The sequence below is a fragment of the Gopherus flavomarginatus genome, chromosome 3 (assembly GCF_025201925.1).
Source record: "Gopherus flavomarginatus isolate rGopFla2 chromosome 3, rGopFla2.mat.asm, whole genome shotgun sequence".
Lineage (NCBI taxonomy): Eukaryota > Metazoa > Chordata > Testudines > Testudinidae > Gopherus > Gopherus flavomarginatus.
Window position 1 is genome coordinate 81,075,385 of NC_066619.1, and position 18,110 is coordinate 81,093,494.

General features: G+C 41.5%; 1 protein-coding gene across 2 annotated transcripts in view; it reads left to right on the plus strand.

The window, feature by feature from the left end:
• Positions 1-862: 862 nt before the first annotated feature.
• Positions 863-18,110, plus strand: part of MEGF10 (multiple EGF like domains 10) — a 148,808-nt gene continuing 131,560 nt past the window's right edge. Inside the window, exon 1 of one of the 2 annotated variants that reach the window (XM_050945622.1) lies at positions 863-1,272. The gene's annotated coding sequence lies outside the window, so the exon portion shown is untranslated. The remainder of the gene's footprint in view (positions 1,273-18,110) is intronic. The other variant, XM_050945621.1, reaches the window with a different exon arrangement.

The following is an 18,110-nucleotide window of genomic DNA, read 5'->3' on the forward strand; positions in this document are numbered from 1 at the left end:
TTTGTGTAAGAGCCTTTGGTGAGGGACCTTGTCAAAGGCTTTCTTGCCCCTCCATGAGAGAGAGAGAAAGTTATGAGAAACAAATAGTAGGCCTAAAGTCCAGAGCATCATATGTAGCTTTGTCCTGCATCTATGCTTAGGGTGAAAGAAAGGCTGGACAAAACTCCCATTGACTTTCAGGCAGCCACGATTTTCCCCTAGATACTGCATACCAAATCCCTCGCCCTGCTGTGCCTTGGCATAGTTCTAGTGCAAAGCCCTTGGCTGGTTTGACCCCTGAGACGTCTTCTCCCAGGTAGGAGGGGCCTTGGGTGGCATTTTGCCATTGCAAGTGGGTCCTCTGTGTCGGGGCAAGAAGTCATGTCTAGGGCATCCCTGCAAGCCTGGGCAGAGTGGCTGGGCCCTAGGGCCTGCCTGGGCGGGGCACTGGAGCTCTCAGGCTGCTCCAACTTGCCTGGAGTAGCAGCCCGGCCCCTGGCCAGTCTCAGGCTCAGGGCAGTGCAAAGCTGAGCATAGCTTGCCCAGTGCAGAGAGCCGGCCAGTTACCTACCGCTGACGGCTGCCGCGGGCTGCCTTTCAGTCCTGCCTGCAAATCTCCTGGCGTGTGTGTCCCCTGGCTCCGGGTGGGGCCGCTCTAGCTACGGGCGCCTCCCTGCCCCGAGGCAGAGGGGCATGTCACCGGGCAGGGTATGGGTGGGTGCGTGGGGGGTGTTCCACGCCGGCCGGCCAGGCTGGAGGTGGCAGTAGCAGCAGCAGCAGCATCAGCATCCTCTGCTCCGTCTCCCTGCCTCTCCCTGGGGCTAGGAACTCCACGCCTCTCGTTCGAGCTCGGCGGCGGCGGGGCACTTGCCATTGGCCGAGGCGCGCTGTGGTGTCACAAAGGGGAGCAGCAGGTTCCAGGAGCCCGCCTGGGACAGCGGGGGCGGCAGCGGGGGGCACTCGCGCTACGTGCCAGCCAGGAGGCGGCGGCGAAGCGCCTCGGTGACTGTCCCAGGAGCAGCCGCAGCTCAGCTCCCCCCTCCAGCTCTCCCCATCCCTGGGAGCCCTCCACGCCCGGCGGCCAGTGGAACCCCGCTGTGCGGCTGGGAGTGGATCTAGTTCTGCCCCCTTCGCCTTAGGGCCAAATCACTATGCTGGCTTCAGCTCGGTGCAGCAGCCGGCTGTAGGCTAAGCCGGCGTGCCGCGGCCGCAGCAGCAAGTGCCCTGCGAGGGGGGTGCGCGCAGGCCTGAGGAGGACGCTGCTGGGGTGCAGCTCAGCATCTCCAGGGGCAGGTAAGGAAGCCTGGCAAGGGCCTGGTGCTTTGCATGCTGTTCTTGGTAAGAGAGAGGTAGGTAGGTGTGGGCGGGGGGAGTGCGGGGCTGTGCCTGACCTCTGGGCTCCAGCCGCTCAGCAGTGCGCGGGGTTGTGCTGGCTGCCCTCAGTTTCCAGGTGGTTTGTGTCGGCTCTCCCAGCACTTTGCATGCCGGTGGGAGCGCGGTAAAAGCCCTCTAAGTGTTGCTGTTGTAGGGGAAATCCCCCCCTCCCAAGTTGGGAATGGGGTGGGCTTCATATGCCGCTTGCATTTCTTTTGGGCGCTTTGTGGATTAGAGAGCAGTTCACATTGGGCATTTCGTCCAGAGAGCAACACGCTTAGGGTCGTTTACAGCCGCCTTTGGACTCACCATTGAGCTCCGAACATGAATATTTTACCCAGGGATGATGTTGTCTTTTCCTCTGGCAACTTTGGATTCTTCCCCCCTCCCCACCCAAACTGTTCTTCTATTAGTTACTCAGTATTTGCAGATGCATTAATGTTTGCCAGGTCCCCAGATGCAGGGGAGCGGCAGTGCCACATGTTCTCGACACTCCAGAAGAGGGTCAGATGCGGATTTAAAGTGTGCTGTTTATATTGAAGTCTGTGCCATTCCACTTGTTGGGAGCTGAGTTTGTGGAAACCTTGGAGACGAGTTCTCCTTAAACACTGGTTTGACGGCCGTGTTTACTCTTTATAGTAGTTGAGTGTTTGTATTCTTTCTTTCTTTTCTTGAATGTGGGTACAGTCAGAAGCATTTCTTTTTCCTGATTTGGTAACAAATTACATATCATAGAATCATAGATTATTAGGGTTGGAAGGGACCTCAGGTGATCATCTAGTCCAACCCCCTGCTCAAAGCAGGACCAAACCCCAAATGGCCCCCTCAAGGATTGAGCTCACAACCCTAAATATAGATGCCTCTTGTTTTCATTTTTGTATGTGTGAAGGAGTAACTTAAAAAATCCTTATATTTCTTCTCTATAGATAATATACCTTGTTTTAGCACACATACCAGATGTGATATGAAAATATACATTTTGTTTGACTGTTATTTTAAACAAATAATAAAACAGTCTTCTATAATCCACGCACATCCAATTGGTCTAGACTGTTTAGACAGAATTTCTCTAAGCCAGAGCAAGGGGAAAATAACATTTAAATAAGTTTCCTCTGCAAAGAGTAACTTTTTCTCCATTGTCCTTTTGACTTCAAAATTATTTGTAGGAAGCTAATAACTTTACATATTAGTCAAGGCAACAGACTAATCATAATTTTCTGTAGGGTTATCACTGCTGGGTGAACTGATAAATAGGGATTCCACTCAATACGTCCCCAGCTGTCCTCCCTCATGCCTTATAGCACCCGCCTACTCCCCGTCCTTTGGGACTTGATTCTGTACTCATTCAAGTCAGTGGAAACTCCCGTTCACTTCAGTATAGAATCAAGCCTATGACTGGCAGACCACACTAGTAGCAGGGAAGCTGTTTCTTTAAAGAGGTTTAATTTTTCTTTGAAGGCTCTTAGACTTTGGCTCATCTCCTTTGTTTCTGACATATTTGGGCTGTACCTGAACAAGGGAAAAGAAAAGGTTTTCAAAGGCCTTTTTTTACGAGCAACTAATTCAGCAATACTACCTAATTGTATTGGTGACCCCTTTCACACAGCAAGGGGAGTGTGACCCCCTTTATAAATTAAAAACACATCTTAAAATATTTAATGCTATTATAAATGCTAGAGGTGAAGTGGGATTTTGCGGTGGAGGCTGACAGCTCGCCACCCCACATGTAATAACCTTGCGACCCCTGAGGGGTCACGACTCCCGGTTTGAGACCCACTGAACTAATTTGATCTCTAATAGTAATTCTGAAAACATTGTACAACAGGAGGAGACATGGGGCTGTAAGTGGGTGTAAACTTGCAAGTTCTGCTCATAAAAATGCACACCTGCTTTATAACTTGACTGTGTTCAGGAGTGTCTGCATAAAGACGTTCACTAGTGTGATATCCTGTAAGCATTTTTGGAGTGAAAATATTCCATGTTTTTATTTCTTCCAAACCTTAGTTGGACTTCAAATGGAATTATACACTCAAATCAACTATAAAAAAAACGAGACTTTATTTTCAGAATAGTCTTTAGGTGAATTTCTTAGGGTGAACTAAGAACACGAATTAGTTTGGAATCTTATGAATTCTTCAAAGATGTTGCTATTACCTGTAAGATACTTCCCTATAGTCAGAATATGAATGTAGTTTCTATGCCATTTACCACACTGATGTTTTCTCTATATTAGGTGCCTACATTTGGTCTATAATCCTTTCAGTTCACTGAAGGTCTAAAATCTCTATTCAGAATATGTTATCAGCATGGTATAAAAGAGATTTGTGAGATTTTCAGTTATGCTTGGCAATGTCAAATAGTTTGGAAGAGAGACCAATAGTGACTTTAGGAAAATGTTATTGTTCAGTAACTTATACAACTAAAAATCAGTTTGAAGAAGTGTAATTTGTTGCTGACCTGCACTTAAAAGATGTATCGAGTGAGCAGTGGCATGTCTGATATGAGACTGAAACTGAAAGCTGTGTTCAGACTTCAATTTCATTGTAAACAACCCTGAATGGCAGTTGTGCCCAAAAACACAATTCAGGGAGAAAGCATACATAATTAGCTATGTGCATTCTTCTTGATGTGCAGTATAGGGTGGAACTGACTGAGCTGGAGGAGGAATTTATGAAAGTGGCAATTTGGGTGGGCAAATTATCCATGTCTTCTGGGTTCTTAATTCTGTTTCCTTTTAAAAGCCATTGAGTAGCAGTTTTTATTTTCAGTCTCAAGTCAGATGTGCCAGCCAGGCAGAGGTATTACAGAAGATTTTTAATAAATTGGATGTACAATGTAGCTTAGGCCCAAATTTTCACTTTTGCATATGTCCAACTTGTACTCATTCACATCTTGAAAATGTGGGTCTTGTATTGTAAAAACTAGATCATTTTCCCTATAAAGACAGTTGGGACAGACATATTCTCTTGTCATACAACAAAATTTGAAATGTCGATTGCCCTTTAACAAATCTCCTTAAAAGATAAATGAGTAACAGTTTAAAATAATAACTTTAATCAGGGAGTTGAACAGTTCATGGGATTGAAAGTGAATCAAATCGTTTGTTTGATGTGATAGAGAAAGGGGAGCCAGGATAGAAACGCAAATATAGAATCATAGAATATCAGGATTGGAAGGGACCTCAGGAGGTCATCTAGACCAATCCCCAACTAAATAATCCCAGCCAGGGTTTTGTCAAGCCTGAACTTAAAAACCTCTAAGGAAGGAGATTCCACCACCTCCCTAGGTAACCCATTCCAGTGCTTCACCACCCTCCTAGTGAAAAAGTTTTTCCTAATATCCAACCTAAACCTCCCCCACTGCAACTTGAGACCATTACTCCTTGTTCTGTCATCTGGTACCACTGAGAACAGTCTAGATCCATCCTCTTGGGAACCCCCTTACAGGTAGTTGAAAGCGGCTATCAAATCCCCCCTCATTCTTCTCTTCTGCAGACTAAACAATTCCAGTTCCCTCAGCCTCTCCTCCAGAAGCCATGTGCTCCAGCCCCCTAAAAATTTTTGTTGCCCTCTGCTGGACTCTTTCCAATTTTTCCACATCCTTCTTGTAGTGTGGACCCCAAAACTGGACACAGTACTCCAGATGAGGCCTCACCAATGTCAGATAGAGGGGAATGATCACATTCCTTGATCTGCTGGCAATGCCCCTACTTATACAGCACAAAATGCCATTAGCCTTCTTGGCAAAAAGGGCACTGTCGACTCATATCCAGCTTTCTTCCACTGTAACCCCTAGGTCCTTTTCTGCAGAACTGCTGCCTAGCCATTCGGTCCCTAGTCTTTAGCAGTGTATGGGATTCTTCAGTCCTAAGTGCAGGATACGGGGTGACATAGTCAAAGTGAAGAACTAAGAAAATTATCTTTGCAGGACCATTCTGAATGCATGCAAGTGGGAGCAAGATTGTATTTGTCAAACCAGAGAAAAATGAGGTGATGAGAGCCTGGCTGGCAGTCTTAGTGGTGTGGATGGATAGGTAAGGCCATATCTTACCGACAGTGGCAGAAAGAATTGGCAAGGTTTAGACCCAGCCTGGATATGAGGAACTTGACATAAAGCTGACTCAAAAGTGACACCCAAGTTACAGGCCTGAGTAACAGGGAGAATGGCAGTACTGTCTGTAGTGGTTCAGAAAGGAGGGAATGGGGACAGTTTGGGAGAAAAAGATTAGGAGCTCTGTTTTTGTCATGTTGAGCTTGAGCTAATGGCTAGATATCCACAGAGAGAGGTCGGAGGGACAGGCCAAGATTTTAGAGTGGACAGAAGGAAACGCATCTGGAGTAGAGAAGTAGATCTGTGAATTGTCAGCATAAAGACTGTAGTTGAATTTATGTTTGCAAATGAGATAACCAGAGGCAAAGTGTAAGAGGGAGAAGAGAAGGAGGTCAAGTACCTGTTTTAACTCGCATAGAAAATTGGAGGGTGAATGGGGCAAATCCTCCAAATGACATGCTGAAGGAACAATAGAAACATTGGAAAAGAATCAAGAGAGGACGAAGTCATGGAAGCTAAGGGAGGACAGGATTTCAAGAAGAGTGTGGTCAGTGGTGTTGAAGACAGCTGACAATCCGAGCAGAATGAGGATGGAGTACTGGTTCTGAGATTTGGCCAGAAAGAGGTATTTAGAAACTGATGAGAGCCATTTCAGTGGATGAGATGGGCAGAAGCTGGACTGGAAATTGAATAATTATTTTATTATTGATTTAAACTCAGGAAACAATACACAAATAGATTGTTGTTTCAAACATTTTACCCTTTCAGTTGGGATAACTCATATTGTTTTGCGAGGCCTTTTAGGCACTTTGAACTCTATCTTGTCAGGTGCTGCTGAGTGCCCTGATCTCACTTAGGGCTAGTTCCTATTACACTTGCTAATTGAACAGGGCCTTACTCTGTTAGTAGTGCTACTGACTTCACTTGTACTACTTACAGAGCAGGGTATTTCAGAGAGTGAGTGGGAGTATCTGAATCTAATCCTCAATATTTTGTGTCTCAGTCGTGCAAAGAAAATTCTATTCTTATAAAGACAGATGTTTAGTCCCTAATGGAGTCTCATAGATATCAATGCACTAGCAGCATAAATTGGAATGATTCCTTAATGGTGGTTCTTTGTCTACCATCTAGCATGTCACAGACTCTACTGAAGACTTATTAGCCATCCACAGCAAGGGAATTTGATGGATTTCTTCCTTACAGAATGTAATACAAACTAACATTGCTGTCACCACAAAACTAACCTGTATTTTTCCTGTTAAAGTCAGTATAAGCTTTATCTTCCTTATTTTTTCTAAGATATTTGAGCTGTGTGTTTCAGAGGCAGAAAAGTTTGACATTGATGTGTTTTCTTTCCCAAATACCATTTTAGAATGAACTCCACGCAAAGCCCTGTGTACCACCTGAAACTCTAATTAGTGGTACATAAATCCTGGTAAGGATGAGACTGGTAAAACAAAGAGGTACAGTTTTCTAGCTGAAATGCTGTGCTTGTCTCCCCATTGTGGTTAAATTTTTGAGGTGGTTTCAGAATAATGGGGGATGATTCTGACCATATGTGCTGCAATATGCTTACAACAGGATGAATTAAGGATGACTGTCAATTCACCTTTAAATTGTATTTCTGTTGTTACTTTCATTCAACTCTTTAATCCCACTGCTGTATATTTTCTTTTATTATCCGTATAGTTTAACACTTGAATTGGGCTTTGATTCTTCCTTGAAATTAGATAATGCATCATTATTTAAATAGTGACTAATTCATGCTACTTGCCTCTTTGTTTTTGTGACAGGTAGATAAAATTAAGCATTGGTTGAATTAGATGAGAGATTTTTAAAGTTTATTCTCAAGGTTTTAGTAATCAGCAATCCTGATAAACTATGGAGTAAAATAGTTCTAAGCACAGGGCTCCTGCCAAAGAGAGCCCACGAAGTGGATGATTTGTGTGAAAGCATGCCTTCCTGTTTAAGCCTGGAGTGACAATAATTGTAACATAAAACTGTTCATGTGACAACTAGACAAAGAAGCCATTATGCATGGCTGGGTGGCATCAGAGCCTACTGAAGCCAATAGTCAAACTAAGCTTGGTAGCCCCAAGGAAACTAATACATTGGAATCAGTCTTATGTAAAAAAACCATCAAGAGGTGAAGGTCTACAGCAGTTAAACTGTTTAAAGTGACATAACTGCTGCAGTTTTTATATATAGTTTTTCTAAGCTCCTGTATGGAAGCGTAAGATATGCCAGCAAATAATAGACAATATAGAATTATAAAGTTAGAATGGGGATCATACAAATAGAATAACAGATCTTATAGATAGAAAAGATCAAGTTGGTCATTTAGTGCCTCCACCTCCTAGTGCAGGATTTCTCCCCACACTATACTTTTGAGTCCATATAATCAAATTATTATAGATGCCTCATAAGCACTGGTGCAAATTTTGGATGAAAATCTGCCCACAAATACATGTATGTTATACTAATGAACCTTAAATAGGAGTTGTACACACTAATATCTGTGGGCAGCATTTGGCCCTTTTCTTAAAAATCTTTTCCAAAACATTCATGATCATGTGCCAAAATTACAAGACTCAAGAAAAGAAGCAAGGTCCCAGAATACTTGTACACTATGGTAGCTCTGGCCCCCAGAGGCAGCAGACTTGCGTCATCCACTGTAAGCCTATTTAAAAATTAGGATAAGACAGCTGGAGTGGAAAGGCCTTCAATTAGAAATGTATTTGTTTAAAAACAACTGTTCCCCTTCCACTGCCTTTGGGGAAGGATTCTTCTTGCTATTCCCTGACGACGCTCCCCAGTATCCAGCTGAATTTCTCAGGCTGAGAGCCGGGGGACAGGATTTTGGCATTACTCCATAAATAAGAGTAATGATACTTGATCATTTCACTGCCTTTTTGGATCCTGTGATCCACTTCTGACTTTAACCTCTTTTGAAACATGTTTGCCCATAAACACTTAGCTCAAAGACCACATATGATTCTCAAGAAGATCTTTGGTATTGTCAGTGTTTTTTAATCTTTATTTTCCACTACTATATAACACTGAAGCATAAGGAGTTAAGCTTCCCCAAGGTTGCTTATGGTCTGTCTATATTTTGCATTGTACCTTGATTATACTGTGTAATAATATTTTGAATAACGAGTTGTAAAGCTTTAGATTACATGGATGCAAATTATTGCACTTTATTTATTTTTTTTTACCCTTTGTTTATACTCTTGTAAGTGAATACTTGATTTTGGAGACACTTGAAAGAAAAAAAGCAATGTTTGTAATTGGTAATAGAAGTATATTAAATAATCTATCTTATTTATTCAATTATCTGTCATTAGGCCTTTTTGTTTTCTTTTTTTATATGCTTTTGGGAGAGGCTGTCACCAAAATTACTTATGCTTGTACTAGTTTGTGTCAACATAGATTCAGTTAAGGAATACTAGAAAGTATTTTGTTCTTGCAGTTGTTGTCAAAAATGAAACACAGAAATGTTAAAGTAGATGTACTAGTATTTAAACGTTAAATACATAGCATAAGAGCCTTGGTAGAAGATTCTGTTATTTATATATAAAATATCAGCAAAAACAAAGGGCCAAATTCTGTTCAATATTATACTCATGCAATGCTATTGCTCACGCTTACTCACAGGATTGTATGCTCACATGTACACCATTGACCACAAAGGCACAAAGTGTAATTGCTCACTAATGTAATGACTGGGCAATCAGGCTCTATATGGACAGAGTACTTTAATTTACAAATGGCTCTTTTCAAAGTATCATTATTAAGTGCTATGACTAAAATCAGCCATTTTTATAACTGTGATTCCTATGACAATAAAAATCACAAAGTTTGCCCACTACTTTGTAAGCTTTCCCTTGGTTAGTGCTATGTACTCATAGCATAAGGGACAGTGCAGAGCCACACTGCTCCAGGAGAAGTACTGGGAGGAATGTGGTCTCAGGGAATAAGGAGGGGAGAATCAGAAACCCTACTAGCTCCTCCCACAGGGCTTTAAATATAAGTTTTGGTCAGTGTTTTTAGTGGAAAGAAATAAGCCCATGGAAATGTGAAGATTCCACCCAGCCAGGGCCAGAGAGAGACTAGACTGTCAGCATAAGAAATTCCTTCCATTGATTAGAAGAAACCGTCCTGGAAGAGTGATCACTGTGACCTAGCACAGCTGAATAGTTTAGGAGAATAAATGTTTGTGAAGTATGGAGCTGTACTAGCCAGTCTGTTTTTATTCTGTGGGAGACAGCCTTCAAGAAAAGGATCTTAACCATTTTTAAAAAATTGCTTGTTTTAGAACTATGCCAGACTTTCTGTAAAAGCTGGGCTTTCCCCTTCTATTAGAAGCAGTATGTAAATGATGTCTGTGAGTTTTGTATGCACTATGGTTGAGGAATGTTCTGCAGGCCACAGAGCACCATTATTACTGCAATGGATTTTAATTACCCATATAATTACCGTTTTGTGCATAAGAGCTCCTTTATTTAAAACATCACTATTAATGTCTTTAAATCATTGTCACTTAAAACAGAGATGTCTCTTTATTTGGAGATCATATAAAAATATAAGAGCAAATAACTCATTGAATTACTATGAGAAGCAAAGTTCATAGAATGGCTTTTTTTTTCATTGATGCTCCTTTTTACTAGGATTAAACTAAAGGGAATTAATGCCAAGTAGTGATAATTATATTTGTGTCAACAAATTTAGGTCCAAAGTGATTGTTTGAAAGCACTGGCCACATTTATTTGTATCTTAATGGTTACAGCGGTTAAAAAAACAAAAGCAGCAGCTAGCTTTAAGTTTTTGACTGTGTAGTATATGAATTTAGGTAGATCATAGTACTGAAATAGTGCTGATTGATACTCTTTGGTGCACTAGATTATTTCTACTACATACTGTTTGGTGGCTAGATTATTAAAAGTAGCACTTTACACTTATGTTAGCTCATCCCAGGTCCTGCTTAGGCAATGAGTTATATACTTCAGTTCCAAACTCTTGCTTTTTTGTTAGCATGGATGTCTGTGTCTGTCATTTCAGAGAAATCATGTGTAACATAGCCAGAAGGATAACTAATTCATAAAACAGAATACTAATATAACGAGCATTAAGGTATATGCATATCGAGATCATTTTAAAGATAAGGGCTGGGATTTTCAAAGAAGGCTAAAGGAATTAGGCACGTAAAGGCCATTGACATTCATCATAGAAATATCTCTTCAGCTCCCTGTTAAAAAAATCTTCCTTTTCTAGCATGCCCCCTTCCTCATATCTTCTTTCCCCTCATCGGATAATTCTTTTGGTATTTTCAGGTATATTGAAAGTACTCAGATTGCTATATTCAGTGACATCACAAATGCTGGAAGTCCCTTTGAAACTCATGCAATCTATAATATTTTTGATGACATTGAAAGATGCAAGCTGGAATTCTTTCAGGAAGGAAAAGGCACCAGAAATATGTCACAGAAAGTGGGAGGGAAAGAACAGGATTGCTTGGCTGCACTGAATTTGGCCCAATATGCTTAACAAGTGGAACTTGCAGTACAAGCAACATTCACAGTACTGTAGTGTTGCTGTTGTAGCCACCAGTTTGTTGCTTTCAAGGGGTATCAAAGAAGAAAGTTTTCACATTACAAACATACTTCAGTTGCCCCACATTCTCTTCTGTTTGCTAGTCTACTCACCCATGCTACTAGAGAATAGTGAAAGGCAGTGAATAATACAGCATAAAATTACTATGTAAAAATAAATATCCAAAAATTAATTAGAAGTGTCACATTAACCTAGAAAGTGAGACATTTTTATAACATGTTGCTTATACAGCAGAATGTGGAAAGGGAAAATACTTATTGGCCTAATGTGGGTGCTGTAATCCTGATCCGCACAGACACCTGCCTATGAAGATCAGTTTGCAAATAGAGACCTAAAACTAGGAAAATGTAAGGCAGGGAGCTTAAAACCTAGTAGTCTGACTATCCCACAAACCGATGAGTTGTTATGTAGCAACAGTCCCATCACTGTGTCTCATTTGGCTTTTGCCACTGTATATGGATCATGTGATGCTCATGTAGATAATTAAATGCCACAACAGGGCAGATAATATGACAGCCTGGTTCTACATTCATAGGAAATTTGTTCTCCATGGCCCTTGGGCATCTAGCACTGATTTTCATGTTTTTCTGGGGGTTACCAACCGAATTAGAAGCCTCGTATCTTTCCAGAACTAGCATGATAAATAAGTTGGGTGGAAAGATTTCTTCTGCTACTCACAAACTTATCATCAGCTACACCCAGGAATAAGGCTGGTCTTTCACACTCACTACCCACCTTCTTAAAGGACACTCCCATGTTTTCTCAGGGGAGCACAATAAAGTCCCTTTAAAGGTGAACTGCAACAGATTTTTTAAAAAATGGACTTATGCCTTTTTAAATAATGTATAAAAACATCTATTTTTTTTCTTTTTTAGATCTTAGACATATTAGGAATGTCGCATCCAGGCTTCCCTGGTTTTGCTGGGGGACATCCTGGGTATCTTCAGTCATGCATATTATGAGTTCTTATATTTTACTTAAATGGGTGGGAGTGCTGAATCTTTACTGAAGACTTATTCTCTGCAGAATTAGTCACTGAAGTTAAATAACAAAAACAAGTAAGTAAAGTTAAGTAAGCGAAAAACAGATAATTTTAAACAGTCTGACTAAAAAATTCCTTTAATAGATTATAAGGCAAGAAAAGCAACCGTGATAATCTAGTCTGACCTGCTGCATGACACCAAGCCATAGGATTTCCTTGTATTAATTCCTTTTTGAACTTTCCCATTCAGTTATTCAGCGTTTACTCGACTCTTGTGATGTCATAATTTCACTAGTTCTCCACTCACCTAAGTGTTTGTTTAAAATGCTGCCAGCAAGTTTATCTTGGTGCTATTTTAAGTAAAATAGCTTAGTGTAGACATGTCCCTAGAACCTTCTGGGGAAAATCAGACCTGAATTCTAATGTGAAAGACAAAATGTAATTTTTTTAAATTAGCCCCAAATTCTTCCCCTCCACAAAACCTTTCAAGTGTATTTTTTTTTACAACACAAAGATACAAAAAAGAACACACACCCATTTACCCTCCACTCCCCCATTAACTTTAAGGGTGCAATAGTGTTTTGGATTTACATGCCTTCTAGAACCTCCATTACTGTCAAAGAAGAGCCGGTTAATGGTAGTAAGAATGTACAATTTGTAGTAGTAGTAAGAATTTGTTCTCCAGAGGTTTTCTGTGAACTCCTGAATGCGATGCACCTGGGATTAGATACAGCCTTCTTAATTATCCCTAATGTGGTGATCATATCTCAGGATCCTACTATCAGATATTCTTGGTTTGCAGGCCAATATCTATAAATGCTGGCATGTTTTTTACATCTGAAATCTAGTGTCCTCAATACTTGCTTTTACTTTGGGGAGGGATAGCTCAGTGGTTTGAGCATTGGCCTGCTAAACCCAGGGTTGCTGAGTTCAATCCTTGACAGGGGCATTTAGGGAACTAGGGTAAAAAAACAAAAAACAACTATGTGGGGATTTGTCCTGCTTTGAGCAGGGGGTTGGACTAGATGATCTCCTGAGGTCCCTTCCAGCCCTGAAATTCTATGATCTTTCCTTGCCAAAGTTGGTGTACATAATTGTAGATAGAGCTAATAAATATATATAGTTAATACATACATCCTTACAGCCTATGTGTGGCTTTCTGCCACAGCCCATGGCTGTATATGAGACAATCATCTTGTGTTAGGGAGACCTGTAACAACATGGATGATGCTAGAGTTTCTATGGGGAGCATATGCTGGAGCAGCATCTTTGTTGCTCTTTGAGGGTTTTTCTTAACTGAAAGAAACTGAATCTGGTTTAAATACAATTTTTAACAATTGGGTTAAATGTCATGATGCTGACCTCAGCTGACTGGTCAGTGTAGAGAAGGGCAGGTATGGTCAAAGCCTGTGGTGTATATTTGAAAATAAGTGAGGGAATTATCTTTGTGTAATTCATGCAAAACAGCTATAATACAATTAATCGGGGCAATAATTTACATGACATTAAATGGATTAAACTGTATTCTGAAAACTGGAAATTCTGAGCTTGTACCTTCACTCTCTGGGCTCTTTTGGGATTTCTTAGATGTTATACTCTTGCATGTTTGAATTGACATACATATATGAAGCAGTTCAGTTATTATAAATGCCACATATAAACATATGTGAACCTGGAGGTTTACTGGCTAATAATTACACCTGAAAGTTAATACTCCATTGAGATAACACAGGGAAGTTCACCACTTTCTTAGTTATCTTATTCCAGTTTCTTGGGATGTATTATTACAAGAAAGACAAAACCTTGAAAATGTGTAAATCTTTACAAAGAGAATAACTAGAAATTTGGGACCAGATCATGCATCCCAGCTCTTCACATGTAGAGGATCTTCAGTGTGTAGGACTCTCACTTCTGTGTGGAAGAGAGAGTCATCTGCCTGCTCAGAGCCACCCATTCCTTTTCTGGACCCCATGGAGGGCTCTTATGTCTTTGCAGGTTTATCATCTGGGGAGTAGTTGACCCAAGTCAGAGTGAGGGAAGGGAATTGTCCCCAATCACTTATCTTTCAATTGTTCCCTTATTGCCCTATAACTCTGCGTGGAATTCACTAAAAATTTAGTACAGTCTGGTGCTGATTCAGTTTTTTTCATGGAGCCATCTATGTTCTGTGGATTACCCCTTTTGAAGGGTGAGGATCCCAGTGGCAGTGGTAAATGGCAGAAGCCCCTCCAAATCAACTAGAAATGGACTGTGGAAGGATAATAGACCCTGAAGCTGCAGAGGAGGCACAGGGCCTCGGCACAAATAGTTCTGGACAATGTCTCAAGATCTGGGGATTCTGGGGGCCAAACTATCTGCCCATTTTGAAGGAGAGGCATCCCTCTCCATTAAATAATGTAGAGGGAAGCTCCAAAAGAGGAACTGTCCCTCAGGTTTTTTGACAAGGAGACAGAATTTGGTCCTTTATTTTTGTAATGGGACAGTGGAAGGGTCCTGTGCAACAGATTTGCCCGGCGGACTATATGTGGCTGATGCTTTGGCCCAAAGTAAGGGTGGACAAATTCCATTCATAGTGTTAAATGCTAGTGAATGGACCATCCTACTTCATCCAAGGGTTCACATTGCTGAGGTCTACTTGCCAACTACAGTAGTCCCAGTGGGAAAAGTAGCATTCAGTAACACCAGGAACATATTACATACCCAGGAGGTTCAGGGTATGACCGTTCCAGGCTCAACTAGTGGTTATCTGCACTGGGAGGTTCTAGTACATATCGTACAGAAGGACCTAACTGAAGATCAGGTACAATAACGTAAGAAAGTCTTTTCCAAAGATGACACCAATTTTGTGCATAACACCTCGATCACCCATCGAATCCCCATGAGGGAAGTGAAATCAATTAAAGAGACACAGGAAGGTCCCAAGCTGTCTTCCAGGAATTCAAGTGATGTGCAGGATCTGGTCTCCCATGGCATCCTCAAAAAAAAGTGATAGTCCATGGCTGTGATAGTGGTGAAGAAAGGTGGAGGTGTCCATTTCTGTTGTGATTATAGGTGATTGAACCAGGTGCCCTGAAGGGAAGTATATCTTCTTCCATGAATTGGGGATGTTTTGTGAAGGACCAGAATCTTTTCAGCATTAAATTGCACCTCTGGGTATTTCCAGGTGGCAATGGATCCAGAAGACAGAGAGAAGACTGCTGTCACTACTCTGTTTCTACTGTTTGAGTGGACACTGATGCTGTTTGGGCTGTGCAATGCCCCTGCCACTGTCCAATGCTTAATGGAGAAGGTGTTGAGCAGTTTTTATATCTATGAAATTCTCCTTTTACATCTGGATAACATAATTATATTTTCCTCAGTCCTCAGATGGAGTAATATGTCCAGGTTCTGTCACCACACTTTAAGAAAGATGTGGACAAATTGGAGAGAATCAGAAGACAGCAACAAAAAAGATAAAAGATTTAGAAAACCTGACCTATGAGGAAAAGTTTAAAAAACTGGGTATGTTTAGTCTTGAGAAAAGAAGACTGAAGACAGTCTTCAAATATGTTAAGGGTTGTTACAAACAGAACAGTGATCAATAGTTCTCCATGTCCACTTAAAATAGGACAAGAAGTAATGGGTTTAATCTGCAGCAAGCAAGATTTAGGTTATATATTAGGGGAAACCTTCTAACTATAAGAGTAGTTAAATTCTGGAATAAGCTTCCAATGGAAGTTGTGGAATCCCCATCATTGGAGGTTTTTAAGAACCTAAGGACTAACACTTGGCAGAGATGATCTATGTCCCTCAGTGCAGGGAGCTGGACCTGATGACTTCTTGAGGTCCCTTCCAGCTCTATATTTCTGTGATTCTATCCACTTGGAGAAATTGGACACTGTTTTCCAAGTTAAAAGAGCATGGCCTCAAACTGAAGCCTAGCAAATGTTGGTTGAGGAAGGAAATTCAGTTCCTAGGACACACAGTTATGTCTCAAGGTATCCGAGTAGATGAAGAAAAGACTAAAATTTTGGTTAACTGGCCTATGCCATCTGATCTAAGGGAAGTACAACACACATTAGGATATATGAATGTAGTTTACCATTTATTCTCACCGCTGATGCATATAGACTTGGCTTGGGATCTGGGCTCATCTAGAAGCAAGTGGAATGGAAAAACTAATTGCATATGCGAGCAGCCTACTGAGAAATGCAGAAGAAATAAGAACTACAATGTGTTCAAGTTGGCACTGCTTACAATGAAGTGGGTGGTGACTAAAAAATGCAAAGATCATCTGCTGTACCAAAAGTTTGTTGTCTTCATAGACCACAACCCAATGAGATAGTTGGATACTGCCAGTCTGGGAGCAACTGAACAGAGATGGGTAGCCCAGGTCCAACCAGAATGTTGATGTCCTATCCCATACCTAGCCTAGTGGGGAGAGGTCCCAGACATTGAGAATAACAAAGACTTCCTCATGATAGTGGCAGAGGATGTGAAGATGAGTTTCTGGCCTGTAATCTCGAATCGAGAAGATCACTCTGGAGAATTATTGGAGCAAAATCTGACTCAGAAGTGCTGTATGATCACACAGAACCAAATGGAAAAAATGTTGGGTCACAATAGGGAACTTTTGCAGGCTCCAAGCTGAAGACTTATGCATTGGATCTGTCCTGACACTTTGGTTCCAGAGATACCACAGAAGTCATCCAGCAGAGCTTTTATTGGCCAATACGGCACCAGAGATTGCACAATGACTAAGCAGTGTAAGAGATGTTCTTTGTCCAAACACCTGTGTCCCTGTGAGAGGTTCACAATAAGATGTATAAATGTAACTAGTCCACTGGAGATAGTGGGTCTGGACTACACATTACCATATAAAGCATCTGATGGGTTTGAGAATGTGTTGGTGCTGAAAGATGTTCTATGTTCACCTGTTTTACCGTTGCAGTACCCACACTGGATCAGACTGCGCATACAATGGCTAGACCCCTGGTACAACATTGGTTTGGATATTACAGATGGCCAGCATGTCAGCACTCCTATCAAATTTGGAACTTCAAATCCAGTGTGATAGCAGAGCTGTGTAAAATGGGGGTGGAGTGGGCACAGGGCACAGGGCGGGAGTGGGGGTAGCTTTCCTAGCCAGCTCAGCCAGCCAGTGGATCGGGCTGGTTGCTGGAACAGCCCTCAGCTGCATAGGGCACCAGGAAATTTGGGGCAATTTGGTGCCTAAAATTTCCTGGTGCCCTACGCAGTTGCATAGTTTGTGTATGGGTAAGGATGGCCTTGGCTGTGATGTCCCTCAGGGAGGGAGGGAAATTGGATTGCAGCCTTAAACACAATCATAAAATGTTCTGGGGCTCAGCAGGCAAGGCCCTGCTAGTATAGCCTTGCTAAGTAGATCAGGGAAAAGGAAACCCCCTACTATTGTCCCACCCCTTCCCACACCCAGTCTGTTCCTCTGGATAATGCTGGAGTGGTGAGAGATGGGTTGCTTATTGTCCCACTGAGATAACTTGGTCCCATTTTAGCACACCACTGCTTCAACTCATATTTTTAAAATTTGAGAGTGTGACTTCTGGAGAAAACAGTATAATTTGCACAAAGACTTTAATTCTGCTTTTCTGTTAACACAAAGGATCACTGATTCCCTTGCCATTATTTGCAGTTTTTTCACAGAAACACTGTTTTGTAGACTCCTCCTTCCTATTTCTCTTTTTTTAAAATGCAGCATGGAAATACGCAGCATGAAACACCTTTTTTTTTTACTTTTTTCAATGGAACTTAAAACTTTGTACAGTCTCCTCTGCATGCAATATATGGAAACCCCTCTGATGAGAATGTCAAATGGAGGAATTTACCAGTGGCACAGGCGCTATGTGTATAAACTCACTGTTTAGCCTACTTTATAATAGAGCTTTAGTGCTGCTTTAATCCATGCCACATGCAGATGACCTGAGTAAACCCTGCGGGAAGACAGAAGCCTTGTTGTGTGCATGTGAAACAGTTGCTCAGAATCTGATGTACAGCTGTGGCCTGACTTGTTTGGAAGTGAAGAGTAACTTGATCTTTTAATCTTTTTTTTTTTTCCCCAGACAGATACTGTAAATAACAACTGTTTCTGAAGAGT